The sequence below is a fragment of the Urocampus carinirostris genome, chromosome 15, assembly GCF_059441175.1.
Source record: "Urocampus carinirostris isolate Australia breed hairy pipefish chromosome 15, RoL_Ucar_1.0, whole genome shotgun sequence".
NCBI classification, from domain to species: Eukaryota; Metazoa; Chordata; class Actinopteri; order Syngnathiformes; family Syngnathidae; genus Urocampus; species Urocampus carinirostris.
Window position 1 is genome coordinate 30144807 of NC_142363.1, and position 27064 is coordinate 30171870.

At 41.8% G+C, this 27064-nt stretch overlaps 1 protein-coding gene and 1 pseudogene across 1 annotated transcript in view; both read left to right on the forward strand.

Moving 5' to 3' along the window:
* The first annotated feature begins 14999 nt into the window (after window positions 1-14999).
* prkd1 (protein kinase D1) overlaps window positions 15000-27064 on the forward strand; it is a 68496-nt gene continuing 56431 nt past the window's right edge. Inside the window, exon 1 of the mRNA XM_088353916.1 lies at window positions 15000-15060. The gene's annotated coding sequence lies outside the window, so the exon portion shown is untranslated. The remainder of the gene's footprint in view (window positions 15061-27064) is intronic.
* LOC148352098 (U2 spliceosomal RNA) lies at window positions 22913-23049 on the forward strand (annotated as a pseudogene).

Below are 27064 nucleotides of genomic sequence, written 5' to 3' on the forward strand. Positions count from 1 at the left end.
TTTCTATCTCTATCCATCTATATATCTCTATCTCTATCTATCTATATCTCTATCCATCTATATCTCTATCTATCTATATATCTATCTCTATCTATCTATATATCTATATCTATCTATCTATATCCCTATCTATCATATATCTATCTCTATCTATCTGTATATCTATCTCTATCTCTCTATATATCTATCTATCTATATCTCTTTATATATCTATCAATCTCTATCTCTCTACATATCTATCTCGCTATCTCTATCCATCTATATTTCTATCGCTATCCATCTATATATCTATCTCTATCTCTATCTATATATATCTCTATCTATCTATATATGTATCTCTATCTATCTATATCCCTATCTACCTATATATCTATCTCTATCTATCCATATATCTATCTCTATCTATCTCTCTATATATCTATCTATCTATCTATATCTCTCTCTATATATATCTATCCCTATCTCTCTATATATCTATCTATCCCTATCTCTCTGTTTATCTATCTCGCTATCTCTGTCTATCTATATTTCTATCTCTATCCATCTATATATCTATCTCTATCTCTATCTATATCCATCTAAATCTCTCTCTATCTATCTCTCTATATATCTATCTATCTATCTCTATCTATCTATATATCTATCTCTATATCTATATTTCTATCTCTATCTCTATCTATCTGTATTTCTTTCTATCTATCTATCTATCTATATTTTTCTATATTTCTATCCCTATTTATCTATATCTATCTCTCTTTCTCTATCTCTCTATCCCTATGTATATCTATCTATAATTCCCTATCTTTCTATCAATATCTCTATATCTCTATCTTTCTATATCTCTATCTCTCTCTATCTATCTATTTATCCATCTCTCTATCGTAATTCTTTTTAAATTCATGTCTTCACAAAATTATGTGTTCAAGATTTCCTTTTAGAGGCTACTGTTCATTAATTGATTAATTGCCGCCTCTCTATTTTACTATTAATTAACCTTCGATTGACCAATTAATTGCTTCCTTTATTTCTGTTCAGTGGTGTTGATTCATTGGTTCATCGTTGCCTATCTATTTTGACTGTAAATTAACTTTTAATTCGTTGATTAATCGCTCCCGCTTGATTTTTACTGTTGATTAACTCTCGAATAATCGATCAATTGTTTCTTCTCTATTTTATGTTCTGAGCTACTATCATTGATTGATTAATCGTTGCTCTTTATTTTACTGTCAATCATTTTTCAGTCACTCAATTGCTTTCGTTCGAATTTTTTTGTATTTTGTTCGGAGGCTACTGTCATTAAAGGTACAGTGTGTACTATTTAGTGCCTCCTAGTGGTACAAAAATGTTTCCTTCGGTAAAAAAAAACTTTTAATAATTGGAAAAAATACATGAACTGTCATACCATTTTTCATTTTTATAAGAAAGCATAGTAATTTATTTTACTACTTAGGTCGCTGCAATGTTTGTCTGGCATCTTGCTGTTGCGTTGTGCTCTGTGGTTTTGGTTCCCATTGGACAACAGTGTTGCAAATTGAATCTCAGGCCATAATGGAGAACACTTTCGAATTTGCGGATTTCTTCTTGGCTCTTGGGATCACTAGTAGACCGGATAAAATATATATAGATTTAGTTGTTGTTGTTGTTGACATTTATTTATTCTGAATATGCGTTACAAGCAGTGCAAGGCTTCTTGATGATTGGCAAAAAAATTTGGGGGAAACGAAAACATAAACATATAAAACGAAGTAATAGAAGTCAAGTCAAGTCAAGTCAAGTCATTATTATTTGAGACACCCTTAATCACAAAGAGTCTCGAAGGGCCGCACAGGTTATTACGCATACTATTTTCAGACTATTATGACACCATCCCCTGATCTGGAACCGACATGAGGGCAAGGAAATACTCAAAAACCCCAACATGAGGAAAATTAAGAAACCTTGAGAAGGGACCGCACAAACAAATGAAAACAAACCAAACAAAACAAAAGACATATTCAGGAAGAAGTGACAATATCATTTTAGATCTCACCCCTTTCCAAAAACAAAGGCGCACTATAAGAAAGGGCGCAGTTTCCGTTGTTGGTTCTATTTCAGAATTTAACTCTTTTTTTGGCACAGCACAGACAAGTATGCGGGTGCGCGTATTTAAAAATACAGTGTTAGCAAAACTGAGTTTGGTTGTGGATTATTTAAGTATTGTTTACAGAGTAAAACACACGGATAAAAACGTTCCTTTTCAGCTTCCTGGCAAACCTTCGATTCTGTTTGGACCAGCACAAAGGATAGACCCAAACGCGTATCGTTTACCACAAGTTTTATTGAACGAAAGAGGAAGAGCTGCGCCAACGATCCGGTATTCCCTGGACGCAGGAGACAAGTCGCTCTCGCCCTCGGATTGTGATTTGAACACGGAAGTGGATCTTCCGTAGTGAGCGATGGCGGTGTCAGGAACGGAAAAACTGGTCGGTAGCCGGGACTGGGAGAGCAAAGCGTGGTCGGGGTCGGAAACGAGTCGTAAGCCCAGGCGGTTGAGTAGACGTGGTCGGGATCAAAACAGGTCGTAGCCGGAGACAAACGGGAGCAAAAACGGGACAGGCGTAAGTCAGGGTCAAAAACTGCTTGCCTGGTATACACAGAGGTTTGCAGACGGACTGACGACAGGGTAAAGACAGAACTGGGTTCAAATAGTGACAGGGAGCCAATCAGAACCCAAGCCGGTTGGCGCCAAATGAGCGGGCACAGCTGAGTCACAGCAAAAATCATGACAGATTCATTAATCTTCAATTCTCTCGCAGCGGCTGCTCGGTTTCCATGTTCTTCCTCTTAGCATAGAAATCAACACACCATGGCAGACAAAAAAACAGAAAGCATTCAACGGAGAGAAAGTGAGGTTTTGGATTTAATTCATATTTGAGGGCACAATTCTGTTCAGCCTCCGGTAGCACAATAACTTTCAAATTGCTGGATACGCTACGGCGTTACCATCCATGACTACTTCCGTTAACAATGCATTTAGTGTGACATTGTGCATCCTGTTCCGCACAAGGAGGGTGTGATGGCAATCAAAACAAGCGACACTTTCACATTTAGTTGGAAATGTTACCGATCTCACACAAAACATGGGATTTCAGTGCTATGTCGTGCTAATATCACACACTGGGGCTTTAATTGCTTAATTTTTGCCTTTATATTTTACTGTCATTCAACTTTCGCTTGATAAATAAATTACTTCCTCTTTATTTTTATTGTTTAGAGCAGGGGTCGGCAACCTATGAACCACGAGGGGTTAACCAGTGATGAAATTTAGACCTTTTCATTGTTGTTTAGCGGCTTTACGGTAGCGCCCGTCCTCCTCTTCTGCTCCGTGTGTGAGCGTGTGTCTGCGCGGTGCCTCGCAGAGGAGTGATCTGTGTTTAAACCCTCCCACAAAAACACCGGCGCGCGATAAATGACCGAATCACGACAGCTCCTCTAGCGAAAAAATCTTGTTATTTTCAGCCAGCGTGGACAGATGACTGAGGCTTTGTGCAAGAAATGACCATGCTGTTTGTGTATTATGCCTCGAGAGCATTGTACCTCGCAAGTGTTAAACGTCATGAACATGAATTCAAGGACGAGTCTGGAAAGGCGGGGACATTAAAACGCGCTGTGTCCAGGTACGGCAAACAATGACATACCCTGAAAACCATTGTCACTGCTAAAAACACCACCACTGAAGCAAGCTATCACATTGCTCACTGCATAGAAAAGCACAGATAACCATTTACTGATGGCGAATATATTAAAGGGGTGTGTTTTGATATAAGATTTCATTTATGAATGGTATGGTAGCTGTCCATGTCAGTTGTTTTTTGAGTGTAGTTCATTGTTGATGAAGAATGGTTGAAGAAATGGATGTCTACAGGCCTTTCCACATGTTGCTCACAATCATTTTTTAGTTTGTTGATGAAGAAGATTGGTCGGTTGTACGATTTCAATGGGGTAAAATGACAGCTCTGTTGGATGTACAAAAATGAATGTGCGAGTCATTAATCTTGGTGCGGCACACTGATTTACGAGGAAATTTGAAAGTGGCACGCCAAACTGAAAAGGTTTTAGAGGAATCCTGTCGATTCTTCGCCGCTTTGCTGTTTTCACTGTTGATCACCATACATCTCATCTCATCTCATTAGCTGCACCGCTTATCCTCAGTAGGGTCGCGGGGGTGCTGGAGCCCATCCCAGTAAACATCGGGCAGTGGGCAGGGGACACCCCGAACTGGTTGCCAGCCAATCGCAGGGAACACAGGGACAATCGCTCGTTAGCACCTAGGGACAATGTGGACCGACCAATCCACCTGAAATGCATGTCTTTGGAATGTGGGAGGAAACCCACGCAAGCACGGGGAGAACATACAAACTCCGCACAGGAAGTCCGGTCACTGGATTTGAACCCACACAGGAGGTTCCCAAGACCTTAGAACTGTGCCGCACAGGCGCTAACCACTGTGCCGCCGTGCTGCCCGATGATTGCCGGGCAGATGCTCCAGCACCCCCGTGACCCTACTGAGGATAAGCGGTGCAGCTAATGAGATGAGATCATCATTCAAAAAATCGCTTCCTCATTTTTTTCCTGTTTTTCAAAAGAAAATCCGATTATTGTGCGTATTATAAGCGATCCTCGCTTATAAAAACAAAAGATAAAGATGCGTTGTGCTGTGGTAGTGTTGTGTTTTTCTTGACTCTGTGTGGGAAACAATGAAGGAAAGCAACACTTGTTTTGGTATTGTCACTCGCTTGTTGTGATGTGTTGTCTTTCAAGCGCTGTTTACACTTCGCCGAGCAAACACGGCCGTCTTGTTTTGTTCCCGCTCACCCGGGCAATTATTTCACGCACGCGCGAGAACGCGCAACGACTTTGACGGAGATAACAATTACACACCTTCATTAAGCAGCAAACACCGCACGTGGATGTTTGGAGGAAACACTCAGGGGAAAAAATAGGAAAGTTTATGGTAACTTAAAGATACCGTATTTTCCGAGCTAAAAGGTAGACCGCAAAACCTTAATTTGGACAGAAATTTGACAGTGGGTCTTATATTCCAGTGCGCCTTATATACTGTAAAATACGGTGGTTAAAATTGGAAATGTATACGGTAACTGTTATGCCTTTGAGAAACACAGAGCAGTCTTGAGGTCTCTCTTGTGGTTTCCATGTAAATTATTTGTTGCTATAAGGCAGTGATATCAAACTCATTTTAGCTCAAGGGCCACACGGTAGAAAAAATATTATCTCAGGGGCCGAATTAAGAGGCTAGAGAGAAAGAAATAAAGAAAGAATTAATTTAGAGAAGGAGAGTGAAGGAGAGAGAAAGAAAAAGAGAGGATGAAAGAGAGATAAAGAAAAAGAGAGAAGGGGGAGACAGAGGTATGGAAAGAGAGGGAAAGAGAGAGGGATAAAGTGTCAGGACCAGAATAGGAAACAGGACCCACTCGCGTAACGTTTCTCACAGTTTTATTGGCAAGAAGGGAAAGGAGTACACACACGATCCGGAGATCGCTGGTCACGGGGTGTAGGTTGCTCAGACGCGGAAGTGGGACCTCCGTGGCGAGCGATGGCGGTGTCGGGAACGGGAAAAAAGAGGGTCAGAACGTGGTCGATATCAGAAAAGGGTCGTTATTCGGGACGGGAGAACAGACGTGGTCGAGATCAAAACAGGTCGTGATTCGGGACGGGACAACAGACGCGGTAGAGATCAAAACAGATCGTAACGGGAGACAAACAGGAGCAAAAACAGGCAAAAATAGATTTGCCTTGTAAAAAAAGAGATTCGCAGACGGACCGACAAAAGGGGACTGACTGGATAGAGTTTAAATACTGACAGGGAGCCAATCTGTCAACAAGCTGCAGCTAGCGCCACCCGGGCGGGGCCAATTGGGCGCCATGGCAACCGTGACACTCGGGCGGGGCCAATTGGCACCGTGGCAACCGTGACATAGAGAGGAAAAGCGAAATAAAGGAGAAACAGAATGAACAAAGAGAAGAAAAAAAATTAAAGACATTGATAGAGAAAGAAAGACAGAAGAGTGAGACAAAGAGAAGGAAAATAAAAACATATTTTTAAATATTCAGTAACAAGTATTAAACAAAAAGACTTTATATTTTATATTTATATTTTAAATGTATTTGTTGTGAATTCTGCCATTCCTTTCCGCCTTCCAATCCAGACTTTAAACACGGAGGAAACCCACGCAGGGGACGAGGAGAACATGCAAACCCCCAATGGGAGGATAATGGTAGCTGGAATTGAACCCTGAACCTCAGCACTGTGGGGCTAACCACTCATCCACTGTGTCGCCGTTTTATGCAACCACTTCTCTTATATCAGATCTTTTGATTTATTTTGTATGCAACCCTAACTCTTACTGTAGTATAAATCCATGCGCCTTATAATCCAGTGCACTTTATTCGTGAAAAAAAAACGACTTTATTTTGGTGGTGCGCCTTATAATACGGCTCCCCTTATAGTTTGGAAACTACGGTACGTAATAAGTTGTAACATGAGCTAGCGTTTCTATTTCTCGGTCTCGTTAAATCCTAATGAATAATTCAAATCTCCAGGTAGATTCCCTCAGGTGGGGCTCAGCCCATCTGGAGGTACCTGTTGTGCATGATCGTGTATAACGTTCGTGTGTTATTGTGTACGAGTACACGGATGCGTCGACCGTATTAACAAGTTGCCACATGTTTCCAGCAGCCGGGAGAAAGACGATTCCAGCAGGGAAAATCAACAACTCCTCTGAGGGATTTTTTGTTTTTGTAGCAAAACGTCACGGCTACGCTAACTCGGCGACCTTTTTTTATGCTGAAATGTTTATTCGTTTATTTATTTATGTTGCGTTTTTTTTTTTCTTTCTTTCTTTTTTTCTTTCTTTCTTTTTTTCTTTCTTTCTTTTTTTCTTTCTTTCTTTTTTTCTTTCTTTCTTTTTTTCTTTCTTTTTTTCTTACTTTTTTTCTTTCTTTCTTTCTTTCTTTTTTCTTTCTTTTTTCTTTCTTTTTTCTTTCTTTTTTTCTTTCTTTTTTCTTTTTTTTCTCTCATACACGCGCACACACTTTGCACTTTCTTTCTTTCTTTCTTTTTATTCTCTTTCTCTTTATTTCTTTCTCTCTCTCATACACTCGCACACACTTTGCACTTTCTTTCTTTATTTCTTTTTTTTCTCTTTATTTCTTTCTCTCTCTCATACACGCACATGCACTTTACATTTTTTTTCCTTCTTTTTTTACTCTTTCTCTTTTTTTTCTTTCTCTCATACACTTTGCACTTTCTTTCTTTTTTTTTCTTTCACTCTCTCTCTTTCTCTCTCTCATACACGCGCACGCACTTTATTTTTTTTCTAAACCATAAATAATTTAGAAAGTCTACAGTAGGTTCTGGGGCAGAAGAAGATGCTAGCTTTGGACAAGTTTTGGGTGCAAGGCTAGGTTTTGTCACTGAAAAGGACCAGGCTAGTTTTTAGCGCTAATTTTTCCAATATAAAACAATGCAAATTTGGAAAAACAAAACCTAGCCTTTTGCTAGTTTTAATAGCAAATGTTACCTGAACAGGAAAATATTGCCTCTAGTTACAAAGGTGTTTCAGGATACAAAGTCAAAAATACAGTACAGTACGCTGAACGTAAACAAATTGGCTATCTTTTAAACTCTGCCTTATTTTATCTTATGCTCTTCGTATCACCGTCACAGTTCATAGACAAGGAGGACAAGGACATTTTAGCAAAATATCATGAAGTCGGGGCAGCATGGCGGCGCAGTGGTTAGGCACAGTTCTAGGGTCTCGGGAAGCTCCTGTGTGGGTTCAAATCCAGCTACCGGACTTCCTGTGCGGAGTTTGTATGTTCTCCCCGTGCTTGTGTGGGTTTCCTCCGGGCACTCCGGTTTCCTCCCACATTCCAAAGACATGCATTTCAGGTGGATTGGCCGGTCCAAATTGTCCCTAGGTGTGAATGAGCGAGCGAGTTGTCTGTCCCAGTGTGCCCTGCGATTGGCTGGCAACCAGTTCAGGGTGTCCCCTGCCCACTGCCCGATGATTGCTGGGATGGGCTCCAGCACCCCCGCGACCCTACTGAGGATAAGCGGTGCAGCTAATGAGATGAGATGAGAACATGAAGTCACGGAATTCGTGGAAACGAATCTCCGGGAAAAGTGTTGACACGTCGGGCTATCGCTACGTCTCGACTTCCGACGGCTCGTCAAAAGCCGGCAAAAGCAGACGTCATTGGATCAGTTTTTCAGGAAACTTGAGGCCAAAAGATAAATGAATATTTCAACTTGTTCCTTTCTTTGTGTTTATTTTGTACATGATGTGCCTCGATTTGTGTTTATTGTGTGGTAATTTAATTTTAACTTGTAGTCGTTTCATGTTCTATTGCTTTTTTTATGATTTATCAAAATATATTATACTGTATTCTTGTGGGGCGTGGAACAGAAAAGCGCATTTACATTCAAAATGGGTCTCTACTCACAAGTTTTTAGGTTATGAAGCTACTCCCCAAACAAATTGACAGACGCTTCCCTACTTACGACTACTCGACTTACGAAAAATGGTGGATATGATCATTTTTTTCAGGATGTGGAAAACTATCCGGACATTGCTGTAATTTAAATTTTGTATCGTGCAGCTTTTTCCGAGTACAGGACATTACTGTAGTGCTTCTTTCCGCCACTACCGGAGTGTGGCGCTGTGGGAGGTCACCCGGCATCCACCCTGAAAAAGAAATCCGCTTCCTCTTCCTAGTTCGTGTGTAAACATACTATACTGTATCTCCAGCGCGCTAAGAACTTTCAATATGGCTGGTGTGAAGTGTAAAGAAGAAGCCAGCTGTTTCATTTGAAATAAAGGTGGAATAAGAAAGCCTGATGCGGTTGAGAAAATGGTCGGATCGCATTTCTTTCCGTCCACTTTCTACCGCTCTTGAAGCCCATCTTCCACGAGTGAAATAAACCTCACTTTATTTATTTTTATAGAGCATATTATTTTATGAAATGTTTATTTTTAGTACAAATCAATACAGGTTACTTGTACAAGTCTCAAACGTATTTATATAAACCTTAAACATACAAAATATAGCACTGAACCAACTTATAAACAAATTCAACTTACAAAGGATCTCTTTCGTAAGAAGGGCCACATCTGTAAAGGTACCACTGTATTACTTTTCTGTAACGAAAAGAGGATGCGAGTTCTCGACGTAGCAGAAGATGACGCTAGCACTTAGCATCAAGGAGGTCAAAGTTAGAGCGGAACAGGATGGCATTCTGTCATGATTACCGATGTGATGTACCCGTGTCCGCTCCTTTGCCAACAGCCTTGGACTCTGATTGGCTCCCTGTCCCTATTTGAACCCACTCCTATCGGTCACCTGTTGTCAGTCCGTCTGCGAACCTCGGTTTACTCCAGGAAAGCTCTTTTCGACCCTGACTCCTACCTGTTTGTTGCTCCCGTCTGTTCCCCGTTTCTGATCCTGACCACGTCTACTCTCCCGTCCTGGCTTTCGCCCACTTTTGTCCCCGACCACGTCTACTCTCCTTTCCTGGCTTACGACTCGTTTCCGACCCTGACCACGTTTTTGCTCTCCTGTCCCGGCCACTGACCCGTTTTTCCGCTCCCGACACCGCCATCGCTCGCCGCGGAAGTGGAACTTCCGCGTTCAGAGCGACCTGCTTCCCAGCGATCACCGGATCGTGGAGGCAACCCTTTCCTTTCTTCCAATAAACTTGAGAGAAACGCAACGCAAGTGGGTCCTGTCTCCGTTCTGCTATTAACACATTCACTATCGCTGATGAATAAATGTAACAGGTGTAATAATAACTTTTGTTTTATTGAAATTCCTGCTGAAATATGTGTATAGTTTTTGGTAAGTGTCCTGCAATGATGAGTCCAACAGTGCCACCTGCTGGTATGGGGTAGGGTTTGGTTTGGCTTTAGACATGTGACCGGAAGGCGGGGTTTGTTGGCAGTCTACAGAGAGAGCTGTCAACGGTAAGACACATCTTTTGGTGCTCCGAAAAAAAGTTAATTTTAAACATTAAAACCACAGCTGACAAATCCCTCAACATGCACAGTAACGTGATTGATATTGTCAAGCTGTTTGGATTTATTTTCGTTTTGTTTCTGTTGTACTAAAATGTTAATTCCCCTTGTAGAGATCAAACAGATCAAAGCCAGCAGAGAAGCTAATGTTGTGACTCATTTCATTTCTGCAGGTAAATTGTATCCGTTTTTATACTCATCATTGTTATTATTTCTATATTCTCATACATATCTGAATATATATCTGAATCTGAATGTATAAAAAGGATGATGTTGGTTAAAATTCAGACTAAATAATAATATGTTGAATTCATTATAAACGTTAAAAAACCATTATACGATCTCTTGTTAAAAGTATCTTGTTAAAATGGATGTAAAAATGTATTGTGATATTCTAAAATGGACTGTACTTCCTGAATCCATTCAATACGTGGACTGAGCAATTCGGAAAAAAAACTGGACTGTGTGTACTGTAAGATCAAACATCCAGTTCGATCCACCATTTCTGTTTGTCCCTCACCCCCCTCATCACCCCCCCCCCCTCCGGAGGAAGCAGAGCCTATTTACGACAAAGACAACAAAGACAATTAAAACATGTTCTTTGTTCCTTTATCTCTTTGTTTCATTATCCTCACTGTAAATGTGGAACTGGAGTCGTCCAATTTCGTTGTTACAATATATCCCATGCTGTAACAATGACAATAAAGGCATATTCTATTCTCATCTCATCTCATTAGCCGTACCGCTTATCCTCATTAGGGTCGCGGGGGGGCTGGAGCCCATCCCAGCCATCTCCGGGCAGTGGGCAGGGGACATTCTATTCTATTCTATTCTAAAATGTATTTTATGTAATTTGAAAAGAAAGATATGCGTTGTTAGCAGTCTACAGAGAGAGCTGTCAACGAGATCAAAGAGATCAAAGCCAGCAGAGAGCTAATGTTGTGACTCATTTCATCTGCAGAAACAGTAATAAAAACCTCATCATCCAGTTCAGCGTGAATGTGGATCTTTGGCGGGACAGGTACACCGCGGTTACATAAGAAAAGGCTAATGTTTGACACGAATTGTAGCATAGTTTTTGGTACGACAGGCCAAAAATATGCAGTTTTATGGTGCAAAATAGAGGAAGAGAACCAAGCTAGTTTTCAGCTTTTAAGTGGCCCCATCTGGCCACCCCCATATACGAAAAATATCTGGGGGCGCCACTGAAAGTAGAACACTTTATATTTCACAGCGGAACTCCATGACGCTAGTTTTGAGCTTTTATGCAAAATGCACGGAACATAATGTATGGAGTGTTGTTTCAGGGGCACCGTTACCATAGCGACGTAGCACACCTCCATCCGACACATACTTTTAATGTCACTTTTTAATGCAAAACATTATTTTGAGGGAAAAACGGGGGGAAGGGGGCGCTAGACATTGCAAAATTCACCCAAAATACATCAACCCGACCCTTTAATTCAGGGGTGTCAAACTCATTTTAACTCGGGGGCCACAAGATAGAACAAACATTCTGTCGAGGGCCGGACTAGTAGATTAGAGAGAAAGAAGAGGGAGAGAATATTAGAGAGAAAGAAGATAGAGAGAGAAAGAGAGAGAGAGAGAAAAGATAAAAAGTCGTGAGAGAGGGGGAAAAGAAAGGGAGAGGAAGAAAGAAATCCAAAGAGAAATAGAAATACAGAAGGAGAGAAAAGAGAACAGAGAGAAAAGGAAAAAAGGAAGTTAGAGCAAAAGACAGAGGGAGAGAAAGAGACAAAGAGCAACAAAGGAAGAGAAAAAGAGAGACACAGAGAGTGAAAGAGACAGAGACAGAGTGGGAGAAAAGGGGTGGAAAAGAGAGAGAGAGAGAGAGAGGGGGGGGGGAAGAAAGGGAGAGGAAGAAAGAAATCCAAAGAGAAATAGAAATACAGAGGGAGAGAAAAGAGAACAGAGAGAAAAGGAAAAAAGAAAGTTAGACCAAAAGACACATAGAGAGAAAGAGACAAAGGAAGAGAAAAAGAGAGACGCAGAGAGTGAAAGAGACAGAGACAGAGTGGTAGAAAAGGGGTGGAAGAGAGAAAGAGAGAGAGAGAGAGAGAGGGAGAGAGCGTGAGGAACAAAAGATAAAAAGTCGTGAGAGAGGGGGAAAAGAAAGGGAAGAAAGAAATCCAAAGAGAAATAGAAAGACAGAAGGAGAGAAAAGAGAAAAGAAAGCGCGAAGGGTATGAAGAGAGAAAGAGAAAAGGAAAAAAGGTAGTTAGAGAAAAAGAGGATAAAAGACACAGAGAGAGAAAGAGACAAAGAGCAAAAAAAGGGTGGATGAGAGAGAAAGAGAGAGAGAAAAGGGGTGGAAATGAGAAAGAGAGAGAAAGAGAGATAGAGAGAGAGAGAAAAGGGGTTGAAAAGAGAAAGAGAACGAGAGAGAGAGAGAGAAAGAGAGAGAGAGAAATAGAGAAATAAATACAAGTACAGTGTCCTTGTGAGAGGCACCTGGCTTTGGCAACATCAAATGGACCTATTTCAACCTGCTGCTTGTTTTTCCCCCGCGCTTCTCTGAGTGTTGTCTCGCGGGCCGGATTCAGTCCCTTAGCGGGCCTGATCTGGCCCGCGGGCCGCCTCTTCGACACCCGTGCTTGAATCGCTTTCGCTCTGTGCGTTCGCTTCATCATCACGCACGCGCCCGTGCACAAGACGGCAACATTAGCACCCGAGGGAGTGCGCGGCGCACACGCAAGCGCGCGCGTGGGCATGTTCCAAACAGGTGAAGGCGTTTACGCTCGCTTATTAATTCTAACGAGGCTTGACGTCTCGAAGCCGTCGGGAGTTTTTTGGCATCTCGCAGGACCGGGAAACAATTACGCGCCGCCGGGGCGAGCGGGGGACCCAAATCTCTTTTTATTTTCTTTCTTGCAGACTTTATTATCAATTAGCTCCAGTGTTAAGGATATGTGAGAGTGTGAACGTTTCCTAATGCGTGAGAAGATGAGCGGGGACATTGGGGTTCAGCCTTTAGGCTCCATTCAATCCAACATGGCAAAACGAAATACGGTGCGTGCGTAATGACGTCACGCGATGGAAAACGTCTTACCGCAATTTCACGAGTAAGAGCGTAAAAAAACCAGGCCAGATAAACTGTATTATGACACCAAACTGTATGTAACATCCTACATGCCGACATTTCTTGTGTAAATATTGTGTAAATCATAACTATAACCTTATCTTCTCTGTTTCTTTATCTTCTTGGCTTTTTTACATCACTGTGATAGTGTGAAACTGGAGTGTCATGCCCAATTTCGTTGTCACAAGATCTCATCTCATCAGCCGTACCGCTTATCCTCATTAGGGTCGCTGGGGGGTTGGAGCCCATCCCAGCCATCTCCGGGCAGTGGGCAGGGGACACCCTGAACTGGTTGCCAGCCAATCCCAGGGCACACGGGGACAGACCACTCATTCGCTCATTCACACCTAGGGACAATTTGGACCGGCCAATTCACCTGAAATGCATGTTTTTTTTGGAACGTGGGAGGAAACCGGAGTGCCCGGAGGAAACCCACGCAAGCACAGGGAGAACATACAAACTCCGCACAGGAAGTCTGGAGCTGGATTTGAACCCACGACAGGTTCCCATGACATGAACTGTGCCGCACAAGCGCTAACCACTGCGCCGCCGTGCTGCCCGTTGTCACAAGATGTTAACCCATTTTGTAACAATGACATTAAAGGTATATTCTATTCTATTCTATTCTATATTCAGGCTTCAAATGTCAGCCGGCCCTGGCGTCTTTCTTTCTTTCTTTTTTTCTTTCTTTCTTTCTTTTTTTCTCTCTTTCCTTTCCTTTGTTTTCTTTTTTTCTTTTTTCTTTTTTTCCTTTTTTCTTTCCTTATTATTCTTTCTTTCTCTTTTTCTTTCTTTCTCTTTTTATTTCTTGCTCTGTCTTTCTCTCTCTCATACACACACACGCACTTTGCACTTTCTTTCTCTTTCTCTATTTTTCTTTCACTTTCTATTTTTTTCTTTCTCTTTTTTCTTTCTCCCTCTCTCTTTCTCTCTCATACACGCGCACGCACTTTCTTTTCCTCTCTCTTTTTTCTTTCTTTCTCTCTCTCAGACACGCGCACGCACTTTCTTTCTTTCTTTCTTTTTTTTCCTCTCTCTTTTTTTCTTTCTTTCTCTCTCTCATACACGCGCACGCACTTTGCACTTTCTTTCTTTCTTTCTTTCTTTTTTTTTCCTCTCTCTCATTTTTTCTTACTTTCTCTCTCTCATACACGTGCACGCACTTTGCACTTTCTTTCTTTCTTTCTTTCTTTCTTTCTTTCTTTCTTTCTTTCTTTCTCTCTTTCTTTCTTTCTACTTTTTTCTCTCTTTTTCTTTCTTTCTCTTTTTTTCTATCTTGCTTTCTTTTTCTCGATTTCTATCCTCCCTCAGTGAAGGATCTGCTCAATATACACTTACCTTTACTTATGTAATTATTTATAAGACTTTTCTTTTTTTTGTACTTAATATTTTTCTGAAGTTCAGAAGCCTCCCGACTTACGTTCATTCAACTTACAGATTCCAGGAGATACGATCATTTTTTTCAGGATGTGGAAAAATATCCAGACATTGCAACAAGTTAGATTTTGTGTTGTGTGCACCTTTTTCCAAGTAGAGGACATTACTGTAGTGCTTCTTTCCACCACTACCGGCGTGTGGCGCTGTGGGAGGTCACCCAGCATCCACCCCGAAGAAGAAATCCGGGTTCCTCTTCCTAGTTTGTGTGTAAACATTCTATACTTTATCTCCAGCGCGCTAAGAACTTTGACGTTTTTATGGTTTAATATCTTGTGCATCCATTCAATAGGGTTGGCGGAAAGTGTAAAGAAGAGGCGAGCCGTTTCTTTTGAAATGAAAGTGGAATAAGAGAGATTGATGCGGTTGAGAAAATGATCGGATCGCTTTTTTTCGTCCACTTTCTACCTCGGAGGAGGAAGTCGCCTAACTCTTGAAGCTCATCTTCCAAAAGTAAGTTGAACTTCACTTTATTATCTTTACAGAGCATATTATTTTATGAAATGTTTATTTTTTTAGAACAAAACAATACAGGTTACACATACAAACCTTAAACATACAACATAAAGCACTGAAGCAACTTATGAACAAATTCAACTTACGAACGCTCGTCTGGAACTGATCTTCATAAGTAGGGCAGCATCTGTATTTCCAAATTTCCTTGAAAATAACCATGACAGGTGAGCTAATTTTGGAACTGGTCCACAGGCTACCCAGTTGTTCTTCAGGGGCTACCCGGGGCCCGTGGGGAACACATCGGGGACCCCATATGTATATAAATCTAAAATCGCAAGAGAATACAGAAAAAGGTATTAGCATGGCAACGAAAGATGCCCCCCAATGTTTGTTCATTCTTTTGATACATCACTTGTGTATATACTCCCCAGGCAGGGTTTGGTAGGGTTACTTTAACTGGATTACTTTCAATGACTTTTGGATTACTCCAATAGCAAATATGCTAATAAAAGACAAAAGAAACTAAATAGGAATAAAATGACTCAATTTTGTGCAGGCTTGGGGAGTAACGGAATACGTGGAACGGCAAAAATGATGTTGGATTTCTTTTTATTTTGTTTCTGTCGCATTTTATGTTAGTTTTGGCGGAGATCAAAGCCAGGAGAGAAAGCTTACCACATGTTGTGAGTCATCATTGGATTCATATTTCGTTTCTTTTGTCTTTTATTAGCATATTTGGTATTGGAGTCATCCAAAAGTAATTGAAAGTAATCCAGTTAAAGTAACCCTACCCAACCCTGGTCCTGTGCCAAAAATAAATAAAAAAACATCCGCAATAAGCACGGAAAGACTATGGACCTTTGGTGTATTGTTACTTGAGCTGGTTGAGTGGAGTAGCGGGTGGATGCAGGGCAGGGGAGGAGATGGCGGATCCTGCAGTTGTCTTTTATTAGCATGTTTGGTATTGGAGTAATCCAAAAGTCATTGAAAGTAATCCAGTTAAAGTAACGCTACCCAACCCTGTCCTCAGGTGAGTGACTGAAAGTGTGTTTGCACGTGTCCGCCTCTGTATGTATTACGCACTACCTCACAACCGTGCACACCAAGAAGTGAAACACGCGAGCACACACTTCACCACCTGCGCTGGCGAAGCCGCAGCACATCGTTCTCGAAGCCGTCAATCAAAAGCTTCGCTAATGGACTTCCAGATTTGCAACAAACACTCGTGCACGCACATGCAGTAACAGCTGTACGTTCCCATTGGAGAGAGTGGGGGAGGTGAGAGTGGGACTTGGGTACACAATCATCTCTCACATACACTTGAGGAGACAAGATGGCGTTTGAGTGATGCTTCCCAAAGCCAAAAAACAAAAGCAAGTGTCTGGAAATTCTACACTAGCATTGCGCTAAAGCGGTTAGCTCTCGACTTAAGCGTTTATCAGTAGGTTGCATGCCAACGTGGCTAGCACTGATAAGTAGCATCGTTTATACGCAGGGTTGGGTAGGGTTACTTTAACTGGATTACTTTCAATTACCGTACTTTCCGCACTATAAGGCGCACCTAAAAGCCTTTCTTTTTTTCAAAAGCTGACCATGCGCCTTATAATACAGTGCGCCTTATATATGGATCAATATTAAGTCGCCAAGTCTTGCAACTAAAGCAAGCAGCCGCCGACTCGATTTTCCCCCGAACGCCAAGTAGTCCGCGGTGTATGCTGGGATTTATTTACCGGCGTTTTATTGGCTAACCAATGTGTCAATCATCATTTGAATCGATCACTATTGGCTAAAGTTATTCGGAGGTCAAGGGGCAGATCCTTTTTATCATTTACAGGCTGCCATTGGCTTAAACGGCGAAACAAAGCCTGCAATTGGCCAAAAAAGATGAATGTGTATAGCACGTGGTTGACGGCATACAGAAAGCATTTTTTACTATACTGTATTCGTAAATATTTTATTCTCCTGGATTTACTGCACTCACGGATATAAGAGGACTTTGGCATTATTATGAACACAACGACTTCGGTGAGCTACTCCAGCTATATATTATCCCTGTATCTTGTTTCAGACTGAACTCGATGTTTCTGTGATAAGCGGTGCAGATAATGGATGGAATGGAGTGTCTATTTTTAAATGAAACTCAATTCCAAGTGTTTATTGTCATATGTACAGTAAAGTTGCGAGCGAAAAAGAAAATAGAAACTAAGGAATGGTTGGCATTTCTTGAATCCCAAGACTTTAACCTTCCGAATGATGGAACGATGCATTTGAGTGACATCGTACGGACACCGCATCCGCACGTGTTCTCGACACGTATTTACGTCTTTGCAAGCTTTCGGAATGTTAAGGGGGTAATAAATTGGACTGAACTATCTAACTGTTTTGTCGACGTTCCCATTGTAGCGCCTTATAATCCGGTGCGCACTATGTATGTCAAAAATAGGACCAAAAACTATTTTTTCGGGGTGCGCCCTATAGCCCGGTGCGACTTATAGTGCGGAAAATACGGTACTTTTGGATTACTCCAATACCATATATGCTAATAAAAGACAAAAGAAACTAAATATGAATACAAAAACATCAAGATCGTTCTAAAACAAGATACCGGGAAAATATAAAGCCGCGTAGCTCACCTAAGTTCTCTTGCAGCCATCACGTTCAATAATGATACGTAACCATGGTCTTCTTACATCCGTGAGTGTAGTAAATCCAGGAGAGTCAAATATTTACGAATACAGAATAGTAAAACATGTTTTCTCTATGCCGTAGTGCAACCCAGCGTGTGATTCACATTCATCTTTTTCGGCCAATCGCAGGCTTTGTTTCGCCCCTTTAGCCTATGCGAGCCCGTAAATGATAAAAAGGATCCGCCCCCTTGACCTCCGGATAACTTTAGCCAATAGTGACTGATTCAAATGATGATTGGCACATTGGTTAGGAAATGAAACGCCGGTATATAAATCCCAGCATACACCGCGGACGACTTCGCCTTCGGGGGAAAATCGAGTCGGTGGCTGCTTGCTTCAGTTGCAGGACTTTGCGACTTAATATTGATCCATATATAAGGCGCACTGTATTATAAGGCGCATGGTCAGCTTTTGAAAAAAATAAAAGCTTTTAAGTGCGCCTTATAGTGCGGAAAATACGGTAATCCAAAAGTAATTGAAAGTAATCCAGTTAAAGTAACCCTACGCAACCCTGTTCATATGTAAGTATTGGCAATAAACAGACGTTATTAAAGGAGCTGGGCAGATTTTGGAACCTATTTACTCGCTGCTGCTATCTTTGTGTCATCATTGCAGCTTCTTTTAAAGTCCTTATGATGCGCATACAAGTACAGTAAACCTCGGATAAGTCGGACTCGCCTAAGTCGGATTCTCGGATAAGTCGGACAAATTGCGTGGAACGTTTGTTCTCTAGGCTTTTCTGTAGTATTACACCTCGCATAAGTCGGATTTTATAAGTCGGATCCTCGCCTAAGTCGGATGGATTTTTCCGTACAATTGACCCTTTTTAATGGTTTTCGCCTCTGATAAGTCGGATCGGTATCAGGTCGCCTAGGACATCTCCCAAATGCTCTAAATTTCAGCCTCCAGTGGCAGTAAGCGATGGAATTTTCCGGGAAGATTTTCACTCCTCACAGATTTTCCGGGAAGATTTTCACCCCTCCCAGATTTTCCGGGAAGATTTCTTGATGTGACGTGGCGTTCCGTGATTGGCAGAGGCTATTCATCAAACTCCTCCTCAGTGTTGAATGATAGCACTCTCAATCACAGCACGCGGTCATAGAACAAAGCCTCGTAATCATAATCCCATTGTTTCTTATTACAGTAGTGCTAGCATTCAAATTGAATTTGTGTGAATTTCTTTGGACTTCCTTGCGGTCTGTGCGGTCTACGGTGTGGCGATGGCCTCAAGTTCTAAAACCAAAGGCAGGAGTCTCAAGACTAGAACGTATGAAGAAAAGCTCGCTATCATTGAATTCCAAGAAAAGAATCAGCACATGAAGCAAAAAGACATCGCGGCGAAGTTTGGAATGAGCCCTCAAACTTTGAGCGACATTCTGAAAAGCCAGAAGAAGATAAAAGATATGTGTGCGACAGATTTTAGAGCTCCGACCGCTAAAAGGCAGAGGGTAAATGATCATCCAGATGTCGACAAAGCACTGATTTTGTGGTTCCGTCAAAAATCATCGAGGCCTGAAATCAGAATTGACTGTGGAATGATGCTAATGCAAGCTAACAAATTTCGCCAACAGTTTTCACCGGAATCGGCTGAACTTGCACCAGCGTGGATCGACAGGTTCAAAAAACGATATGGACTTGGGCGGATTACTAAAGCCGGGGAGTCGGGCGGAGTGGATACAGAGGTTGTTGAAGAATGGAAAAGCGGAAAACTGCGAGAAATACTCAAGAATTATGAGCCAAAGGATATTTATAACGCGGACGAGACGGGCCTCTTTTGGCTGCTTTTGCCGGATAATTCCATCGGTTTTATTGGACAATCTCATCACGGTGCGAAACAACCAAAATCTCGACTGACAGTGCTTGTGGGTTCCAATATGGACGGTACTGATAAGTTGCCGTTGCTGGTTATCGGAAAAAGTAAAAAACCGAGAGCCTTTAAAAACGTAGAAGTTCCGGTGCTGTATGAGGCCAACAAGAAGGCTTGGATGCTGTCGTCGTTGTTTGAAGCTTGGCTGAAAAAGTTGGACAGGAGGATGGCGTTCGAAAAGAGGAAGATCGTTATGGTGGTGGATAATTGTCCGGCGCATCCAACCATTGAACTGAACAATATCGAATTGGTGTTTTTACCACCAAATACCACTTCGCACACCCAGCCGATGGACTCGGGTATCATAAAAAACCTGAAGTATTTCTACAGACGTACACTGGCATTGCGAAGACTTGAGGCAACAGATGATAACGCTCCTCCGTTCTCATGGACGATTTTGGACGCAGTAATCGCACTTAAGTCTGCGTGGAAGCGAGTGACTGCCAAGACCATCGAAAACTGTTACCGAAAAGCTGGTTTTGAGAGACCTGCAGAGATCGCTGACGATGTAGGAACCGACGATCAAGTCCGTGACGAATCACCAGAGGTCGTGGAGGACACTTCAGAAGAGGAAGTGACAAACTTCCGGAACATATGGTCGCGACTACGAGACTTGTTTGGAGAGGCAGTTCCAAGTAACCCTGATGATTATCTCTGCGTAGACGACAATGTAGAAACTGTCCAGGAATTAACAGATGAACAAATTGTTGAAGTCGTTCGTGATCCTTCAGCGGAGGAAGGTCTCCTTCGTGACGAGGAGGAGGATGAGCAAATGGACGTTGAAAGACCGCCCCCGAAACTCAACGACGCCTACAGTGCACTGCGCACTTTGAGGTATTACGGCCTTGCTGCATGCCCAGAACTCGAAGACCTTGCCGATCAGATGGAGACGTTGCTGCTGAAACAATCCCAGTTATCTATGCAACAAACCAAAATTACAGACTTTTTCAAATGAGTACAATGTAACTCCGAACCTAACAGACTTACGAATCTAACGGACGATGAATCGTACGGATAAAATTACATAACCAGTTCATATACAGTGTATTATTAACCATAGTTCATATCAACCATGTTCATGTTCATTTTAAGAACTTTTTTGATAATAAATCACGTTCATGTTACAAGATATCATTGCTTGGTATTTCATTTTACATATACAAGTATGCACTTTTCTAAGAGTTAAATTTCTTCTTAGTTCGAAATTTTGCGACCTCGGATAAGTCGGATCCTCGGATAAGTCGGATGAAAATGACCGGTCCATCTGGATCCGACTTATCCGAGGTTTACTGTACATGCATTTCTTAGACATGCTTCAATAAACTCATCTTGGGGTTTGGGTTGGCATATGGGCAGGCCTTTACCTACTTTAACCATTTTAAATGAAAACTCTAGGCCCTACACACACACACACACACACACACAGAGACAGAGAGAGAGACAGGGAGGGAGAGAGACAGAGAGAGAGGGAGTCAGAGAGAGTCAGAGATAAAAAAGAGTGTGAGAGAATGAGAGAGTCAGAGATAAAAAAGAGTATGAGAGAGAGACTCAGAGATAAAAAAGGGAGTCAGAGAGAGTCAGAGATAAAAAAGAGAGAGTCAGAGAGAGAGAGAGTCAGAGATAAGAGAGTAAGAGAGTGAGAGATAAGAGAGTGTGAGAGAGTCAGAGATAAAAGAGAGAGTCAGAGAAAGAGAGAGAGAGAGTGAGAGAGTCAGAGATAAAAGAGAGAGTCAGAGATAAGAGAGAGAGAGAGAGAGAGAGAGAGTGAGAGAGTCAGAGATAAGAGAGAGAGTGAGAGAGTGTCAAAGAGAGTGTCAAAGAGAGATAAAAAGAGTGTCAAAGAGGGAAGAAAATAGTCAAAGAGAAATAAAAAAGAGTCAAAGAGAGAAAAAAGAGAGTTGAAAAGAAAGAGAGAGAGAAAAAAGACAGAGAGAGTTAGAGAGAGAGAGAAAGAGTCAGAGATAAAAAAAAGAGTCTGTGTGAGAGGGAGTCAGAGAGAGTCAGAGATAAAAAAGAGTGTGAGAGAATGAGAGAGTCAGAGATAAAAAAAGAGTATGAGAGAGAGAGTCAGAGATAAAAAAGGGAGTCAGAGAGAGTCAGAGATAAAAAAGAGAGAGTCAGAGATAAGAGAGAGTAAGAGAGTGAGAGATAATAATAATAATAATAATAATTTCCTTGTATTGTCATTCTGTGTAACAATGTACACAGAACGAAATGTCGATAAGAGAGTGTGAGAGAGTCAGAGATAAAAGAGAGAGTCAGTGATAAGAGAGAGAGAGTGAGAGAGTCAGAGATAAGAGAGAGAGTGAGAGAGTGTCAAAGAGAGTGTCAAAGAGAGATAAAAAGAGTGTCAAAGAGGGAAGAAAATAGTCAGAGAAATAAAAAAGAGTCAAAGAGAGAAAAAAGAGAGTTGAAAAGAAAGAGAGAGAGAAAAAAGACAGAGAGAGTCAGAGAGAGAGAGAAAGAGTCAGAGATAAAAAAGAGAGTCAAAGAGATAAAAAAAGAGTCTGTGTGAGAGGGAGTCAGAGATAAAAAAAAGAGTCAAAGAGAGATAAAAAAGACAGTCAAAGAGAGAGAGAGAGAGAGAGAGAGAGAGAGAGAGAGAGAGAGAGAATATGAGAGAAAAATAAAAGATGGAGAGATCACAGAATCTTTTTCTCTCTTGCTTCTCACAGGGTTGTCTCGCAGGCCGGATTCGTTCCCCCGTGGGCTTGTTTCGACCCACCGGCCACGCGTTTTACACCCACGCCCCACACCATCCGATACCCGTTCCTTTCCGGTAAATATACCGTTTCCTCCTCCCATATAATGTCCCGTCTACGTTCAAGCGATCCGCTTTTCCGGGCCACAACGGAACCCGACGACGCGAATCACGGTTTTGAAAGCGGCGAGGGTTGAAAGCCTGAGCGCGAAAACGCCGGTACGCCCGTCCGGATGTAGGAAAGCGTGACTGTGTTTTTGTCCGCTTTAATTGTGGCCGTGGTGCACGCTTCACGTCTACGCCTCTGCCTTTAATTGGCTGCCGGGTTGGCTTGTTAAGCCTCCGCATACAAGCTGGCACCTTCGCCTCCTTTCGATAGTGCGAGTGTGTCCGTCGGAGATTGCGCACATTAAGAGTTTGCCACTCTTGATCCCTTCCTCATCGATTTGCCGCTAACGCGTTCGCTTAGCCGCGCCGGAAGTCTGTTAGGCAAGTCGAGTCATGTTTATTTGGATGGCCCTTAATCACAAAGAGTCTCAAAGGGCTGCACGGGTTATTGCTAACCATAATGGTTCAGGCACTGGTTCTCAACTGATACTCTTAGGGATCATTTCTATAGTTTTTGACTTGTATCTTTGATTTTTGCATTTCGGAGATGGAATATGAGCTTGCTCTGTCCACTCCACGCATCGGCCCGGTATTGCAGTACCTCCGGGAACGGTGCATTCGCAATGATCGCAGCAAGGCTTTAGGGCTAGGACCTTAGCTTGGCCTTTTGGCTGAGAGTAAGTGTCCCGGCTCCTAGGCTTTGTAGCGTATTATGAACTGACCGATAACGGATAATGGATAATGAATAACGAAGATAGATCAATAACCCTTAAAAACCCCAAAACCCCAGACTATTATTACACCATCCCCTGATCTAAAACCTACATGTGGGCAAGGAAAACCTCAAAACCTCAACATGAGGTAATGGAAGAAACCTATGACACCATCCCCTGATCTAAAACCTACATGAGGGCAAGGGAAAACTCAAAAACCTCTACATGAGGTAAAGGAAGAATACTATGATACCATCCCCTGATCTAAAAAAGAGAGTCAAAGAGAGAGAGAGTCTAAGATATAAAAAAGAGAGTCAGAGAGAGAGAGACAGAGATAAAAAAAAGAGAGACAGAGAGGCAAGGAAAAACTCAACAACCTCAACATGAGGAAAATGAAGAATACTATGACACCATCCCCTGATCTAAAACCTACATGAGAGCAAGGAAAAACTCAAAACTTTACCATGAGGTAAATGAAGGAATGTATGACACCACCCCCTGATCTAAAACCTACATGAGGGCAAGGGAAAACTCAAAAACCTCAACAAGAGGTAAATGAAGAAACCTATGACACAATCCCCTGATCTAAAACCTACATGAGGGCAAGGGAAAACTCAAAAACCTCAACAAGAGGTAAATGAAGAAACCTATGACACCATCCCCTGATCTAAAACCTACATGAGGGCAAGGGAAAACTCAAAAACTTAGACATGAGGTAAAGGAAGAAACCTATGACACCATCCCCTGATCTAAAACCTACATGAGGGCAAGGAAAAACTCAAAAACCTAGACATGAGGTAAATGAAGAAACCTATGACACCATCCCCTGATCTAAAACCTACATGAGGGCAAGGGAAAACTCAAAAACCTCTACATGAGGTAAAGGAAGAATACTATGATACCATCCCCTGATCTAAAAAAGAGAGTCAAAGAGAGAGAGAGTCTAAGATATAAAAAAGAGAGTCAGAGAGAGAGAGACAGAGATAAAAAAAAGAGAGACAGAGAGGCAAGGAAAAACTCAACAACCTCAACATGAGGAAAATGAAGAATACTATGACACCATCCCCTGATCTAAAACCTACATGAGAGCAAGGAAAAACTCAAAACTTTACCATGAGGTAAATGAAGGAATGTATGACACCACCCCCTGATCTAAAACCTACATGAGGGCAAGGGAAAACTCAAAAACCTCAACAAGAGGTAAATGAAGAAACCTATGACACAATCCCCTGATCTAAAACCTACATGAGGGCAAGGGAAAACTCAAAAACCTCAACAAGAGGTAAATGAAGAAACCTATTACACCATCCCCCGATCTAAAACCTACATGAGGGCAAGGAAAAACTCAAAACCTAGACATGAGGTAAATGAAGAAATGATTTTGGATACTACCAAAAGAACCTTAAAATCACATCTTAAGCTAACAGAGAGCCAATGCAGGTTAGCTAAAATCGGGGTCATGTGATCAAACTTTCTTGTCTTAGTTAAAACCCTTGCTGCAGCATTTTGGACCAGCTGAAGGCTCTTGATTTTGGACTTCGGGAGACCGGAGAGTAGTGCATTACAGTTATGGCGGTGTTGTGCAAAAAATCTGCGCGCTGGAGATAAAGTACAGTATGTAACCACTAGTCCTGGGCAAGCCCTCACTCAGACATTTTATACCCGAAAGAGCTCCTTTTAGTGAGCCGGGCCGAAGAAGCCGGTTCTCGACAAACTCTATTAACTTTACTCAACTTCGTCCTACTTCGACTCGACTTCAAAATACCGCAATTAGGACACAACATCAGGGGAACCCGTATATTTTTACCTTCATGCACTGTAACTTTGACTTAAGTCGCTTCTTAATTAGTCATTTTGAGCCCTGATTTTTGTGCGCTGGCTAGATTTTCTTTTTTTTTCTTCTTTTATAGTCAAATGTATAAAATCCTTTACACGGGACGGGTGCGGCTGAGCGACGTTGTCCCTCCCTACCCAGAGCAGTGGACAGAAGCGGCCGAAGGACAGTCTCCTTGCCGCCGGAACCTTGTCCTTCCCAGGGTAGAGTAGTGGTAGAGGGACCTTCTTCACACTACCCTAACCCAGCACTAATGATTACCGTAAATTCCAGACTATAAGCGGCTACTTTTTTCCCTAACTTTCAACCCTGCGGCTTATTCAGTGACGCGGCCAATTTATGTCATTTTTCTATCGGCCGCTAGCGGCGCTCGAGTGTTGCTACCATTAACTGCCCTGTCAAAGCTATATTATTATTATTAAAGCTATGAAAACTCTCTCGGTGTACCGTCTTTCTTAGTAAATATGTGTAACCCATGTATAACATGTATTTGCAACTCTATATTTTTGTAATTGTATTTATTTTAGACACTTAGTCTGATATGTTTTGCACGGGTGAACGAAAAATGAGGGGCGGAACAAACGCGGGGTGCCGAGTTTAAGTGGGGACCGCTAAAGGTGAGGGACAGACAAGGAAAGAAGAGGGGGTAAAAAGTTGATTAAAGAAAAAGGAGTTGCGTGAGTAAATGTGTTCATCTGATATATTTTTCCCACCCTTACCTTTGGAAATATACACTTTTTTCCTCGGATTACTTTCAACGGGACTCTGCAGGTCTGCATCAAACCTTAAGTACCGGTATCATTTTCCGTTCATTTTCCCGGCTGTGATTTTTGGACTGTGGACTTTAACGAAGGACATGTACTTTACATGATGCACTAGCTGATCGTGACATTATGGATGTATCGGTGCTTTCGCACTGATCGCTGCATGACTCTGTGGCTAGGACCTTGACTCGGCCTATTGGCTGAGAACAAGCGTCTCGGCCCGTGGCTTTGTAGTGAATTATGAATTGACCGATAATGGATAATGGATAATTGATAACGAAAATAGAATAATAACCCTTACAAGTCCCCCCCCCCATTTACTTTCAATTGCGGGACTTGAAGTCGGGTTTGGGTTAATTCTGTGTTTGTGTTACATGTGGGGGCAGTGGGCGGCAGTGGCTCCTCCGTGTTACATGTCAAAGTGTCCTTGGGTAAGACACTGAACCCCTATTACCCCCAATAATCAGGTTAGCGCCTTACATGGCTGCACGGCCGCTATTGGGAAATATGGAGCACACTGTAAAGCGCTTTGGGAAGTCTTGACTTAAAAAGCGCTATATAAATGGAGATGATTTCATTTCACATGTTTAAACGTGGGCGCGTGCGGCTTATATACAGGTGCGGCTTGTGTATGTGTAACAGAGTTGAAATTTGATTGTTTTGAATGTTTTTTTGAATTCTCACAAAATCATTGTTTTTGTTGTATTACTGTTAATATTCCGGTACCTTATTCAATTGTTAAGTCATGGGCGTCTGCGACTGTCTTTTTCGTTTGGCACTTTATGGGCTTCAGCGCTTGCCGTAGCTTAAGTGAATTTGTAAGCGCTGAAGGTAAGACGTGCCCAATATCAGTTGGATAAAAAATGCATATTTTGCTAGACATATGAGCTGCTTTCGCAAATTATTTTTGTATATAAAGATATATAAGTTGTGCTAAATGATGTATATTTAAATAAGCACTAAATAAGAAGTAAAGCAATACAGCTTGAAACGATGATGCAACGTGTTTTGATGCAAACACGCCACGAGGTGCGTCCTGTTGAGTGATGACCCGTTTTTTTGTATCTTTAATATTTTAGATAATTGCAGTCGTGAACAGATGCCCCTGATTTTTGTATTGTTTTGTTTACTAGTGCAGGTACGTGGGAAAGTTATGTTCATTGTTATTATGGAAGTTTCATTATTAATGTGCTCGCATGTTGTCTGCTTGCCGTAGCTTAAGTGAATTTGTAAGCGCTGAAGATAATTGCAGTCGTGAACAGATGCCCCTGATTTTTGTATTGTTTTGTTAACTGAATGCAGGTACGTGGGAAAGTTATGTTCATTG